Source organism: Eulemur rufifrons, chromosome 30 (assembly GCF_041146395.1).
Source record: "Eulemur rufifrons isolate Redbay chromosome 30, OSU_ERuf_1, whole genome shotgun sequence".
In the NCBI taxonomy this organism is placed as follows: Eukaryota; Metazoa; Chordata; class Mammalia; order Primates; family Lemuridae; genus Eulemur; species Eulemur rufifrons.
The window spans coordinates 1,897,263-1,912,500 of record NC_091012.1 but is presented as its reverse complement, the minus strand read 5'-3'; positions in this window follow the sequence as shown (position 1 = coordinate 1,912,500).

Here is a 15,238-nt window from a genome sequence, read left to right as displayed (position 1 = left end):
AAGTGTTAGGGGTTAGGTTTAAGGATCCAAGGTTAGGGTTATTTTTAGCTGTAGTGTTAGGGTTAGGGATAAGGGATCCCATTAGCATTAAGGGTCTTCCTTACTGTAGGGTTAAGGGTTAGGCTTAGAGTTAAAGGTTAAGGTTAGGGTCAGTGTTAAGATTTAGGGTGAGGGTTACCCGTTAGGGTAAAGGTTAAGCGTTAGGGTTAGGGATTAGTGATTAGGGTTTTTGGTTAGTGTTAGGGTTAGCGGCTAGGAGTTAGTGTTTTATGAAGGGGTATGGTTAGAATTAGGATTGGGGTTAGAGTTAGGGTGAGGTATAGGGGTTAGGTTTAGGGGTTAGCTTTAGGGTAAAAGGATAGGATTAGGGTTACGGGTTGGGCTTAGGTTTAGGGTTAAAGTTTACTGCTGTGGTTAGGGATAGGGTTCAGGGTTAGCTTTAGGGGTTCTGGTTAGGGTTAGGTGTTAGGTTAGTGTCAGGGTTAGGTCTAGTCGTGAGGGTAAGGTTTAGGGTTAGCTTTAAGAGCTAGGGTTAGGTTTAATGGTTAGGATTAGGATTAGGGTTAAGGGTTAGGGTAAGGCTTAGGGGTTAGGGTGAAGGGTTAGGGTCAAGGGTTAGGGTTTTTGTTAGGCATAGCGTTGGGGTTAGAAGTAAGGGTTACTGTCAGTGTTAGGGCTGTAGGTAGGGTTACGGTTAGGGTTAGCGGTTTAGAATTAGGGTTAGGGATTAGGTGTCACAGTGATGACTAGGAGATAGGGTTAGAATTATGGGATAGGGGTTGTTCTCAGGAAATGGGTTATGCATTAACGTTAGGATAAGAGGTTAAAGTTAGGCACACGGTGAGGTTTACGTGTTAAGGGGAGAAATAGGAACAGGGTTGGGTGTTATGTTCAGGGTTAGGGTTATCTGTTAAAGGTATTGTTTATGCTTAGCGCACGGGCCCTGTCTGCATTAGGCGGGCGGGGGGAGTTTAGGGGGCTGGGATTGTACCCGGGAACCCACTCTATCATACTCTGGGTATGGGCCCGTGGGTTTCATGCAGGACACAGTGGTAGAGCCTCCTTTCACGCATGGCATGGGAGGATTGCAGGCTTTCTAAACTCTAAGAAAGCGAGAAGTCTGAGAATTAGATTTAGGGTTAGGATTCTGGTTAGGGTTAAGGATGAAGTTTAGTGTTAGGGTGAGGGCTTAGGGTTAGGGATTAGGGTTAGGGTTAAATGTTACTCTTAGGTTTAAAGGTTACACTTTGGTTTAGGGTTGAGGTTTACGGTTAGGGTTAAGATGAGGGGTTAGGGTTTGGTACAGGGTTAGGGTTAAGTGTTAGGTTTAGGGTTGAAGATTAGGATTAGGGTTAGGATTAAAGGTTAGCGTGAGAGTTCACGCTTAGCGTTTAGGTTAAGAGCTAGGGTTTAGGGTTAGGGTTAGTGTTAGGGTTAGGGTTAGTTTTAGGGTTAGAGTTATGTGCTATGGTTTGTGTTAGAGGTTAGGGGTAGGTTTACTGGTCACGGTTAGGGTTACGTTTAGGGGGTAGCATTAGGGTTAGGGTTAGGGTTAAGGGATAGGATTAGGGATAAGTGTTGGGCTTAGGGTTAGGGTTTAGTGTTAGTGTTAGCATTAAGGATTAGGGTTAGGGTCAGGGTTAAATGCTTGGGTGCGGGTAATGGTTAGGGTTAGGGTTAAGGTTCATGGATAGGGTTAGTGTTAAGGGTTACGGGTAGGTTGAGGGATCAGGGTTAGTGTTAGCATTCAGGCTTAAGGTTAGGATTAGGCGGTAGGTTAGATTTAGGGTTAGATCTAGGCGTTAGGGTAAGGGCTACCGTTAGGGTTAAGAGATAGGGTTAGGTTTAATGCTTAGGATTAGGGTTAGGGTTTGGGGTTAAAGTAAGTGTTAGGGGTTAGGTTTAAGGATCCAAGGTTAGGGTTATTTTTAGCTGTAGTGTTAGGGTTAGGGATAAGGGATCCCATTAGCATTAAGGGTCTTCCTTACTGTAGGGTTAAGGGTTAGGCTTAGAGTTAAAGGTTAAGGTTAGGGTCAGTGTTAAGATTTAGGGTGAGGGTTAACGGTTAGGGTAAAGGTTAAGCGTTAGGGTTAGGGATTAGTGATTAGGGTTTTTGGTTAGTGTTAGGGTTAGCGGTTAGGAGTTAGTGTTTTATGAAGGGGTATGGTTAGAATTAGGATTGGGGTTAGAGTTAGGGTGAGGTATAGGGGTTAGGTTTAGGGGTTACTTTTAGGGTAAAAGGATAGGATTAGGGTTACAGGTTGGGCTTAGGTTTAGGGTTAAAGTTTACTGCTAGGGTTAGGGATAGGGTTCAGGGTTAGCTTTAGGGGTTCTGGTTAGGGTTAGGTGTTAGGTTAGTGTCAGGGTTAGGTCTAGTCGTGAGGGTAAGGTTTAGGGTTAGCTTTAAGAGCTAGGGTTAGGTTTAATGGTTAGGATTAGGATTAGGGTTAAGGGTTAGGGTAAGGCTTAGGGGTTAGGGTGAAGGGTTAGGGTCAAGGGTTAGGGTTTTTGTTAGGCATAGCGTTGGGGTTAGAAGTAAGGGTTACTGTCAGTGTTAGGGCTGTAGGTAGGGTTACGGTTAGGGTTAGCGGTTTAGAATTAGGGTTAGGGATTAGGTGTCACAGTGATGACTAGGAGATAGGGTTAGAATTATGGGATAGGGGTTGTTCTCAGGAAATTGGTTATGCATTAACGTTAGGATAAGAGGTTAAAGTTAGGCTCACGGTGAGGTTTACGTGTTAAGGGGAGAAATACGAACAGGGTTGGGGGTTATGTTCAGGGTTAGGGTTATCTGTTAAAGGTATTGTTTATGCTTAGCGCACGGGCCCTGTCTGCATTAGGCGGGCGGGGGGAGTTTAGGGGGCTGGGATTGTACCCGGGAACCCACTCTATCATACTCTGGGTATGGGCCCGTGGGTTTCATGCAGGACACAGTGGTAGAGCCTCCTTTCACGCATGGCATGGGAGGATTGCAGGCTTTCTAAACTCTAAGAAAGCAAAAGTCTGAGAATTAGATTTAGGGTTAGGATTCTGGTTAGGGTTAAGGATGAAGTTTAGTGTTAGGGTGAGGGCTTAGGTTTAGGGAATAGGGTTAGGGTTAAAGGTTACTCTTAGGTTTAATGGGTACACTTTGGTTTAAGGTTGAGGTTTACGGTTAGGGTTAAGATGAGGGGTTAGGGTTTGGTACAGGGTTAGGGTTAAGTGTTAGGTTTAGGGTTGAAGATTAGGATTAGGGTTAGGATTAAAGGTTAGCGTGAGAGTTAACGCTTAGGGTTAAGGTTCAGAGCTAGGGTTTAGGGTTAGGTTTAGGGTTAGGGTTAGTTTTAGGGTTAGTGTTATGTGCTATGGTTTGTGTTAGAGGTTAGGGTTAGGTTTACTGGTGACGGTTAGGCTTACGTTTAGGGAGGTAGCATTAGGGTTAGGGTTAGGGTTAGGGTTAAGGGATAGGATTAGGGATAAGTGTTGGGCTTAGGGTTAGGGTTTAGTGTTAGGGTTAGCATTAAGGATTAGGGTTAGGGTCAGGGTTAAATGCTTGGGTGCGGGTAATGGTTAGGGTCAGGGTTAAGGTTCACGGATAGGGTTAGTGTTAAGGGTTACGGGTTGGTTTAGGGTTCAGGGTTAGTGTTAGCATTAGGGCTTAAGGTTAGGATTAGGCGGTAGGTTAGATTTAGGGTTAGATCTAGGCGTTAGGGTAAGGGCTAGCGTTAGGGTTAAGAGATAGGGTTAGGTTTAATGCTTAGGATTAGGGTTAGGGTTTGGGGTTAAAGTAAGTGTTAGGGGTTAGGTTTAAGGATCCAAGGTTAGGGTTATTTTTAGCTGTAGTGTTAGGGTTAGGGATAAGGGATCCCATTAGCATTAAGGGTCTTCCTTACTGTAGGGTTAAGGGTTAGGCTTAGAGTTAAAGGTTAAGGTTAGGGTCAGTGTTAAGATTTAGGGTGAGGGTTTACAGTTAGGGTAAAGGTTAAGCATTAGGGTTAGGGATTAGTGATTAGGGTTTTTGGTTAGTGTTAGGGTTAGCGGTTAGGAGTTAGTGTTTTATGAAGGGGTATGGTTAGAATTAGGATTGGGGTTAGAGTTAGGGTGAGGTATAGGGGTTAGGTTTAGGGGTTAGTTTTAAGGTAAAAGGATAGGATTAGGGTTACGGGTTGGGCTTAGGATTAGGGTTAAAGTTTACTGCTGTGGTTAGGGATAGGGTTCAGGGTTAGCTTTAGGGGTTCTGGTTAGGGTTAGGTGTTAGGTTAGTGTCAGGGTTAGGTCTAGTCGTGAGGGTAAGGTTTAGGGTTAGCTTTAAGAGCTAGGGTTAGGTTTAATGGTTAGGATTAGGATTAGGGTTAAGGGTTAGGGTAAGGCTTAGGGGTTAGGGTGAAGGGTTGGGGTCAAGGGTTAGGGTTCTTGTTAGGCATAGCGTTGGGGTTAGAAGTAAGGGTTACTGTCAGTGTTAGGGTTGTAAGTAGGGTTACGGTTAGGGTTAGCGGTTTAGAATTAGGGTTAGGGATTAGGTGTCACAGTGATGACTAGGAGATAGGGTTAGAATTATGGGATAGGGGTTGTTCTCAGGAAATGGGTTATGCATTAACGTTAGGATAAGAGGTTAAAGTTAGGCGCATGGTGAGGTTTACGTGTTAAGGGGAGAAATAGGAACAGGGTTGGGTGTTATGTTCAGGGTTAGGGTTATCTGTTAAAGGTATTGTTTATGCTTAGCGCACGGGCCCTGTCTGCATTAGGTGGGCGGGGGAGTTTAGGGGGCTGGGATTGTACCCGGGAACCCACTCTATCATACTCTGGGTATGGGCCCGTGGGTTTCATGCAGGACACAGTGGTAGAGCCTCCTTTCACGCATGGCATGGGAGGATTGCAGGCTTTCTAAACTCTAAGAAAGCAAGAAGTCTGAGAATTAGATTTAGGGGTAGGATTCTGGTTAGGGTTAAGGATGAAGTTTAGTGTTAGGGTGAGGGCTTAGGGTTAGGGAATAGGGTTAGGGTTAAACGTTACTCTTAGGTTTAACGGTTACACTTTGGTTTAGGGTTGAGGTTTACGGTTAGGGTTAAGATGAGGGGTTAGGTTTTGGTACAGGGTTAGGGTTAAGTGTTAGGTTTAGGGTTGAAGATTAGGATTAGGGTTAGGATTAAAGGTTAGCGTGAGAGTTAACGCTTAGGGTTTTGGTTAAGTGTTAGGGTTTAGGGTTAGGGTTAGGGTTAGTTTTAGGGTTAGAGTTATGTGCTATCTTTTGTGTTAGAGGTTAGGGTTAGGTTTACCGGTCACGGATAGTGTTACGTTTAGAGGGTAGCATTAGGGTTAGGGTTAGGGTTAAGGGATAGGATTAGGGATAAGTGTTGGGCTTAGGGTTAGGGTTTAGTGTTAGGGTTAGCATTAAGGATTAGGGTTAGGGTCAGGGTTAAATGCTTGGGTGCGGGTAATGGTTAGGGTCAGGGTTAAGGTTCACGGATAGGGTTAGTGTTAAAGGTTACGGGTAGGTTTAGGGTTCAGGGTTAGTGTTAGCATTAGGGCTTAAGGTTAGGATTACGCGGTAGGTTAGATTTAGGGTTAGATCTAGGCGTTAGGGTAAGGGCTAGCGTTAGGGTTAAGAGATAGGGTTAGGTTTAATGCTTAGGATTAAGGTTAGGGTTTTGGGTTAAAGTAAGTATTAGGGGTCAGGTTTAAGGATCCAAGGTTAGGGTTATTTTTAGCTGTAGTGTTAGGGTTAGGGATAAGGGATCCCATTAGCATTAAGGGTCTTCCTTACTGTAGGGTAAAGGGTTAGGCTTAGAGTTAAAGGTTAAGGATAGGGTCAGTGTTAAGATTTAGGGTGAGGGTTAACGGTTAGGGTAAAGGTTAAGCGTTAGGGTTAGGGATTAGTGATTAGGGTTTTTGGTTAGTGTTAGGGTTAGTGGTTAGGAGTTAGTGTTTTATGAAGGGGTATGGTTAGAATTAGGATTGGGGTTAGAGTTAGGGTGAGGTATAGGGGTTAGGTTTAGGGGTTAGTTTTAGGGTAAAAGGATAGGATTAGGGTTACGGGTTGGGCTTAGGTTTAGGGTTAAAGTTTACTGCTGGGGTTAGGGATAGGGTTCAGGGTTAGCTTTAGGGGTTCTGGTTAGGGTTAGGTGTTAGGTTAGTGTCAGGGTTAGGTCTAGTCGTGAGGGTAAGGTTTAGGGTTAGCTTTAAGAGCTAGGGTTAGGTTTAATGGTTAGGATTAGGATTAGGGTTAAGGGTTAGGGTAAGGCTTAGGGGTTAGGGTCAAGGGTTAGGGTCAAGGGTTAGGGTTTTTGTTAGGCATAGCGTTGGGGTTAGAAGTAAGGGTTACTGTCAGTGTTAGGGTTGTAGGTAGGGTTACGGTTAGGGTTAGCGGTTTAGAATTAGGGTTAGGGATTAGGTGTCACAGTGATGACTAGGAGATAGGGTTAGAATTATGGGATAGGGGTTGTTCTCAGGAAATGGGTTATGCATTAACGTTAGGATAAGAGGTTAAAGTTAGGCGCACGGTGAGGTTTACGTGTTAAGGGGAGAAATAGGATCAGGGTTGGGTGTTATGTTCAGGGTTAGGGTTATCTGTTAAAGGTATTGTTTATGCTTAGCGCACGGGCCCTGTCTGCATTAGGCGGGCGGGGGGAGTTTAGGGGGCTGGGATTGTACCAGGGAACCCACTCTATCATATTCTGGGTATGGGCCCATGGGTTTCATGCAGGACACAGGGGTAGAGCCTCCTTTCACGCATGGCATGGGAGGATTGCAGGCTTTCTAAACTCTAAGAAAGCAAGAATTCTGAGAATTAGATTTAGGGTTAGGATTCTGGTTACGGTTAAGAATGAAGTTTAGTATTAGGGTGAGGGCTTAGGGTTAGGGATTAGGGTTAGGTTAAAGGTTACTCTTAGGTTTAACGGTTACACTTTGGTTTAGGGTTGAGGTTTACGGTTAGGGTTAAGATGAGGGGTTAGGGTTTGGTACAGGGTTAGGGTTAAGTGTTAGGTTTAGGGTTGAAGATTAGGATTAGGGTTAGGATTAAAGGTTAGCGTGAGAGTTAACGCTTAGGGTTAAGGTTAAGAGTTAGGGTTTAGGGTTTAGGGTTAGGGTTAGGGTTAGTTTTAGGGTTAGAGTTATGTGCTATGGTTTGTGTTAGAGGTTAGGGTTAGGTTTACTGGTCACGGTTAGGGTTACGTTTAGGGGTTAGCATTAGGGTTAGGGTTAGGGTTAGGGTTAACGGATAGGATTAGTGTTAAGTGTTGGGCTTAGGGTTAGGTTTTAGTGTTAGGGTTAGCATTAAGGATTAGGGTTAGGGTCAGGGTTAAATGCTTGGGTGCGGGTAATGGTTAGGGTCAGGGTGAAGGTTCACGGATAGGGTTAGTGTTAAGGGTTACGGGTTGGTTTAGGGTTCAGGGTTAGTGTTAGCATTAGGGCTTAAGGTTAGGATTAGGCGGTAGGTTAGATTTAGGGTTAGATCTAGGCGTTAGGGTAAGGGCTAGCGTTAGGGTTAAGAGATAGGGTTAGGTTTAATGCTTAGGATTAGGGTTAGGGTTTGGGGTTAAAGTAAGTGTTAGGGGTTAGGTTTAAGGATCCAAGGTTAGGGTTATTTTTAGCTGTAGTGTTAGGGTTAGGGATAAGGGATCCCATTAGCATTAAGGGTCTTCCTTACTGTAGGGTTAAGGGTTAGGCTTAGAGTTAAAGGTTAAGGTTAGGGTCCGTGTTAAGATTTAGGGTGAGGGTTAACGGTTAGGGTAAAGGTTAAGCGTTAGGGTTAGGGATTAGTGATTAGGGTTTTTGGTTAGTGTTAGGGTTAGCGGTTAGGAGTTAGTGTTTTATGAAGGGGTATGGTTAGAATTAGGATTGGGGTTAGAGTTAGGGTGAGGTATAGGGGTTAGGTTTCGGGGTTAGTTTTAGGGTAAAAGGATAGGATTAGGGTTACGGGTTGGGCTTAGGTTTAGGGTTAAAGTTTACTGCTGGGGTTAGGGATAGGGTTCAGGGTTAGCTTTAGGGGTTCTGGTTAGGGTTAGGTGTTAGGTTAGTGTTAGGGTTAGGTGTAGTCGTGAGGGTAAGGTTTAGGGTTAGCTTTAAGAGCTAGGGTTAGGTTTAATGGTTAGGATTAGGATTAGGGTTAAGGTTTAGGGTAAGGCTTAGGGGTTAGGGTGAAGGGTTGGGGTCAAGGGTTAGGGTTTTTGTTAGGCATAGCGTTGGGTTTAGAATTAAGGGTTACTGTCAGTGTTAGGGTTGTAGGTAGGGTTACGGTTAGGGTTAGCGGTTTAGAATTAGGGTTAGGGATTAGGTGTCACAGTGATGAATAGGAGATAGGGTTAGAATTATGGGATAGGGGTTGTTCTCAGGAAATGGGTTATGCATTAACGTTAGGATAAGAGGTTAAAGTTAGGCGCACGGTGAGGTTTACGTGTTAAGGGGAGAAATAGGAACAGGGTTGGGTGTTATGTTCAGGGTTAGGGTTATCTGTTAAAGGTATTGTTTATGCTTAGCGCACGGGCCCTGTCTGCATTAGGCGGGCGGGGGGAGTTTAGGGGGCTGGGATTGTACCCGGGAACCCACTCTATCATACTCTGGGTATGGGCCCGTGGGTTTCATGCAGGACACAGTGGTAGAGCCTCCTTTCACGCATGGCATGGGAGGATTGCAGGCTTTCTAAACTCTAAGAAAGCAAGAAGTCTGAGAATTAGATTTAGGGTTAAGATTATGGTTAGGGTTAAGGATGAAGTTTAGTGTTAGGGTGAGGGCTTAGGGTTAGGGAAGAGGGTTAGGGTTAAAGGTTACTCTTAGGTTTAACGGTTACACTTTGGTTTAGGGTTGAGGTTTACGGTTAGGGTTAAGATGAGGGGTTAGGGTTTGGTACAGTGTTAGGGTTAAGTGTTAGGTTTAGGGTTGAAGATTAGGATTAGGGTTAGGATTAAAGGTTAGCGTGAGAGTTAACGCTTAGGGTTTAGGTTAAGTGTTAGGGTTTAGTGTTAGGGTTAGGGTTAGGGTTAGTTTTAGGGTTAGAGTTATGTGCTATGGTTTGTGTTAGAGGTTAGGGTTAGGTTTACTGGTCATGGTTAGGGTTACGTTTAGGGGTTAGCTTTAGGGTTAGGGTTAGTGTTAGGGTTAAGGGATAGGATTAGGGTTAAGTGTTGGGCTTAGGGTTAGGGTTTAGTGTTAAGGTTAGCATTAAGGTTTAGGGTTAGGGTCAGGGTTAAATGCTTGGGTGCGGGTAATGGTTAGGGTCAGGGTTAAGGTTCACGGATAGGGTTAGTGTTAAGGGTTACGGGTAGGTTTAGGGTTCAGGGTTAGTGTTAGCATTAGGGCTTAAGGTTAGGATTAGGCGGTAGGTTAGATTTAGGGTTAGATCTAGGCGTTAGGGTAAGGGCTAGCATTAGGGTTAAGAGATAGGTTTAGGTTTAATGTTTAGGATTAGGGTTAGGGTTTGGGGTTAAAGTAAGTGTTAGGGGTCAGGTTTAATGATCCAAGGTTAGGGTTATTTTTAGCTGTAGTGTTAGGGTTAGGGATAAGGGATCCCATTAGCATTAAGGGTCTTCCTTACTGTAGGGTTAAGGGTTAGGCTTAGAGTTAAAGCTTAAGGTTAGGGTCAGTGTTAAGATTTAGGGTGAGGGTTAACGGTTAGGGTAAAGGTTAAGCGTTAGGGTTAGGGATTAGTGATTAGGGTTTTTGGTTAGTGTTAGGGTTAGCGGTTAGGAGTTAGTGTTTTATGAAGGGGTATGGTTAGAATTAGGATTGGGGTTAGAGTTAGGGTGAGGTATAGGGGTTAGGTTTCGGGGTTAGTTTTAGGGTAAAAGGATAGGATTAGGGTTACGGTTTGAGCTTAGGTTTAGGGTTAAAGTTTACTGCTGGGGTTAGGGATAGGGTTCAGGGTTAGCTTTAGGGCTTCTGGTTAGGGTTAGGTGTTAGGTTTGTGTCAGGGTTAGGTCTAGTCGTGAGGGTAAGGTTTAGGGTTAGCTTTAAGAGCTAGGGTTAGGTTTAATGGTTAGGATTAGGATTAGGGTTAAGGGTTAGGGTAAGGCTTAGGGGTTAGGGTGAAGGGTTAGGGTCAAGGGTTAGGGTTTTTGTTAGGCATAGCGTTGGGGTTAGAAGTAAGGGTTACTGTCAGTGTTAGGGTTGTAGGTAGGGTTACGGTTAGGGTTAGCGGTTTAGAATTAGGGTTAGGGATTAGGTGTCACAGTGATGACTAGGAGATAGGGTTAGAATTATGGGATAGGGGTTGTTCTCAGGAAATGGGTTATGCATTAACGTTAGGATAAGAGGTTAAAGTTAGGCGCACGGTGAGGTTTACGTGTTAAGGGGAGAAATAGGATCAGGGTTGGGTGTTATGTTCAGGGTTAGGGTTATCTGTTAAAGGTATTGTTTATGCTTAGCGCACGGGCCCTGTCTGCATTAAGCGGGTGGGAGGAGTTTAGGGGGCTGGGATTGTACCCGGGAACCCACTCTATCATACTCTGGGTATGGGCCCATTGGTTTCATGCAGGACACAGGGGTAGAGCCTCCTTTCACGCATGGCATGGGAGGATTGCAGGCTTTCTAAACTCTAAGAAAGCAAGAAGTCTGAGAATTAGATTTAGGGTTAGGATTCTGGTTAGGGTTAAGGATGAAGTTTAGTGTTAGGGTGAGGGCTTAGGGTTAGGGAATAGGGTTAGGGTTAAAGGTTACTCTTAGGTTTAACGGTTACACTTTGGTTTAGGGTTGAGGTTTACGGTTAGGGTTAAGATGAGGGGTTAGGGTTTGGTACAGGGTTAGGGTTAAGTGTTAGGTTTAGGGTTGAAGATTAGGATTAGGGTTAGGATTAAAGGTTAGCGTGAGAGTTAACGCTTAGTGTTTTGGTTAAGAGTTAGGGTTTCGGGTTAGGGTTAGGGTTAGGGTTAGGGTTAGTTTTAGGGTTAGAGTTATGTGCTATGGTTTGTGTTAGAGGTTAGGGTTAGGTTTACTGGTCACGGATAGGGTTACGTTTAGGGGGTAGCATTAGGGTTAGGGTTAGGGTTAAGGGATAGGTTTAGGGATAAGGGTTGGGCTTAGGGTTAGGGTTTAGTGTTAGGGTTAGCATTAAGGATTAGGGTTAGGGTCAGGGTTAAATGCTTGGGTGCGGGTAATGGTTAGGGTCAGGGTTAAGGTTCACGGATAGGGTTAGTGTTAAGGGTTACGGGTAGGTTTAGGGTTCAGGGTTAGTGTTAGCATTAGGGCTTAAGGTTAGGATTAGGCGGTAGGTTAGATTTAGGGTTAGATCTAGGCGTTAGGGTAAGGGCTAGCATCAGGGTTTAGAGATAGGTTTAGGTTTAATGCTTAGGATTAGGGTTAGGGTTTGGGGTTAAAGTAAGTGTTAGGGGTCAGGTTTAAGGATCCAAGGTTAGGGTTATTTTTAGCTGTAGTGTTAGGGTTAGGTATAAGGGATCCCATTAGCATTAAGGGTCTTCCTTACTGAAGGGTTAAGGGTTAGGCTTAGAGTTAAAGGTTAAGGTTAGGGTCAGTGTTAAGATTTAGGGTGAGGGTTAACGGTCAGGGTAAAGGTTAAGCGTTAGGGTTAGGGATTAGTGATTAGGGTTTTTGGTTAGTGTTAGGGTTAGCGGTTAGGAGTTAGTGTTTTATGAAGGGGTATGGTTAGAATTAGGATTGGGGTTAGAGTTAGGGTGAGGTATAGGGGTTAGGTTTCTGGGTTCGTTTTAGGGTAAAATGATAGGATTAGAGTTACGGGTTGGGCTTAGGTTTAGGGTTAAAGTTTACTGCTGGGGTTAGGGATAGGGTTCAGGGTTAGCTTTAGGGGTTCTGGTTAGGGTTAGGTGTTAGGTTAATGTCAGGGTTAGGTCTAGTCGTGAGGGTAAGGTTTAGGGTTAGCTTTAAGAGCTAGGGTTAGGTTTAATGGTTAGGATTAGGATTAGGATTAAGGGTTAGGGTAAGGCTTAGGGGTTAGGGTGAAGGGTTAGGTTCAAGGGTTAGGGTTTTTGTTAGGCATAGCGTTGGGCTTAGAAGTAAGGGTTACTGTCAGTGTTAGGGTTGTAGGTAGGGTTACGGTTAGGGTTAGCGGTTTAGAATTAGGGTTAGGGATTAGGTGTCACAGTGATGACTACGAGATAGGGTTAGAATTATGGGATAGGGGTTGTTCTCAGGAAATGGGTTATGCATTAACGTTAGGATAAGAGGTTAAAGTTAGGCGCACGGTGAGGTTTACGTGTTAAGGGGAGAAATAGGAACAGGGTTGGGTGTTATGTTCAGGGTTAGGGTTATCTGTTAAAGGTATTGTTTATGCTTAGCGCACGGGCCCTGTCTGCATTAGGCGGGCGGGGGGAGTTTAGGGGGCTGGGATTGTACCCGGGAACCCACTCTATCATACTCTGGGTATGGGCCCATGGGTTTCTTGCAGGACACAGGGGTAGAGCCTCCTTTCACGCATGGCATGGGAGGATTGCAGGCTTTCTAAACTCTAAGAAAGCAAGAAGTCTGAGAATTAGATTTAGGGTTAGGATTCTGGTTAGGGTTAAGGATGAAGTTTAGTGTTAGGGTGAGGGCTTAGGGTTAGGGATTAGGGTTAGGGTTAAAGGTTACTCTTAGTTTTAACGGTTACACTTTGGTTTAGGGTTTAGGTTTACGGTTAGGGTTAAGATGAGGGGTTAGGGTTTGGTACAGGGTTAGGGTTAAGTGTTAGGTTTAGGGTTGAAGATTAGGATTAGGGTTAGGATTAAAGGTTAGCGTGAGAGTTAACGCTTAGGGTTAAGGTTAAGAGTTAGGGTTTAGGGTTAGGGTTAGGGTTAGTTTTAGGGTTAGAGTTATGTTCTATGGTTTGTGTTAGAGGTTAGGGTTAGGTTTACTGGTCACGGTTAGGGTTACGTTTAGGGGGTAGCATTAGGGTTAGAGTTAGGGTTAGGGTTAACGGATAGGATTAGGGTTAAGTGTTGGGCTTAGGGTTAGGGTTTAGTGTTAGGGTTAGCATTAATGATTAGGGTTAGGGTCAGGGTTAAATGCTTGGGTGCGGGTAATGGTTAGGGTCAGGGTGAAGGTTCACGTATTGGGTTAGTGTTAAGGGTTACGGGTTGGTTTAGGGTTCAGGGTTAGTGTTAGCATTAGGGCTTAAGGTTAGGATTAGGCGGTAGGTTAGATTTAGGGTTAGATCTAGGCGTTAGGGTAACGGCTAGCGTTAGGGTTAAGAGATAGGGTTAGGTTTAATGCTTAGGATTAGGGTTAGGATTTGGGGTTAAAGTAAGTGATAGGGGTTAGGTTTAAGGATCCAAGGTTAGGGTTATTTTTAGCTGTAGTGTTAGGGTTAGGGATAAGGGATCCCATTAGCATTAAGGGTCTTCCTTACTGTAGGGTTAAGGGTTAGGCTTAGAGTTAAAGGTTAAGGTTAGGGTCAGTGTTAAGATTTAGGGTGAGGGTTAACGGTCAGGGTAAAAGTTAAGCGTTAGGGCTAGGGATTAGTGATTAGGGTTTTTGGTTAGTGTTAGGGTTAGCGGTTAGGAGTTAGTGTTTTATGAAGGGGTATGGTTAGAATTAGGATTGGGGTTAGAGTTAGGGTGAGGTATAGGGGTTAGGTTTAGGGGTTAGCTTTAGGGTAAAAGGATAGGATTAGAGTTACGGGTTGGGCTTAGGTTTAGGGTTAAAGTTTACTGCTGGGGTTAGGGATAGGGTTCAGGGTTAGCTTTAGGGGTTCTGGTTAGGGTTAGGTGTTAGGTTAGTGTCAGGGTTAGGTCTAGTCGTGAGGGTAAGGTTTAGGGTTAGCTTTAAGAGCTAGGGTTAGGTTTAATGGTTAGGATTAGGATTAGGGTTAAGGGTTAGGGTAAGGCTTAGGGGTTAGGGTGAAGGGTTAGGGTCAAGGGTTAGGGTTTTTGTTAGGCATAGCGTTGGGGTTAGAAGTAAGGGTTACTGTCAGTGTTAGGGTTGTAGGTAGGGTTACGGTTAGGGTTAGCGGTTTAGAATTAGGGTTAGGGATTAGGTGTCACAGTGATGACTAGGAGATAGGGTTAGAATTATGGGATAGGGGTTGTTCTCAGGAAATGGGTTATGCATTAACGTTAGGATAAGAGGTTAAAGTTAGGCGCACGGTGAGGTTTACGTGTTAAGGGGAGAAATAGGAACAGGGTTGGGTGTTATGTTCAGGGTTAGGGTTATCTGTTAAAGGTATTGTTTATGCTTAGCGCACGGGCCTTGTCTGCATTAGGCGGGCGGGGGGAGTTTAGGGGGCTGGGATTGTACCCGGGAACCCACTCTATCATACTCTGGGTATGGGCTCGTGGGTTTCACGCAGGACACAGGGGTAGAGCCTCCTTTCACGCATGGCATGGGAGGATTGCAGGCTTTCTAAACTCTAAGAAAGCAAGAATTCTGAGAATGAGATTTAGGGTTAGGATTCTGGTTAGGGTTAAGGATGAAGTTTAGTGTTAGGGTGAGGGCTTAGGGTTAGGGATTAGGGTTAGGGTTAAAGGTTACTCTTAGGTTTAACGGTTACACTTTGGTTTAGTGTTGAGGTTTACGGTTAGGGTTAAGATGAGGGGTTAGGGTTTGGTACAGGGTTAGGGTTAAGTGTTAGGTTTAGGGTTGAAGATTAGGATTAGGGTTAGGATTAAAGGTTAGCGTGAGAGTTAACGCTTAGGGTTAAGGTTAAGAGTTAGGGTTTAGGGTTAGGGTTAGGGTTAGGGTTAGTTTTAGGGTTAGAGTTATGTGCTATGGTTGGTGTTAGAGGTTAGGGTTAGGTTTACTGGTCATGGTTACGGTTACCTTTAGGGGTTAGCATTAGGGTTAGGGTTAGGGTTAGGGTTAAGGGATAGGATTAGGGGTAAGTGTTGGGCTTAGGGTTAGGGTTCAGTGTTAATGTTAGCATTAAGGATTAGGGTTAGGGTCAGGGTTAAATGCTTGGGTGATGGTAATGGTTAGGGTCAGGGTTAAGGTTCACGGATAGGGTTAGTGTTAAGGGTTACGGGTAGGTTTAGGGTTCAGGGTTAGTGTTAGCATTAGGGCTTAAGGTTAGGATTAGGCGGTAGGTTAGATTTAGGGTTAGATCTAGGCGTTAGGGTAAGGGCTAGCGTTAGGGTTAAGAGATAGGGTTAGGTTTAATGCTTAGGATTAGGGTTAGGGTTTGGGGTTAAAGTAAGTGTTAGGGGTCAGGTTTAAGGATCCAAGGTTAGGGTTATTTTTAGCTGTAGTGTTAGGGTTAGGGATAAGGGATCCCATTAGCATTAAGGGTCTTCCTTACTGTAGGGTTAAGGGTTAGGCTTAGAGTTAAAGTTTAAGGTTAGGGTCAGTGTTAAGATTTAGGGTGAGGGTTAACGGTCAG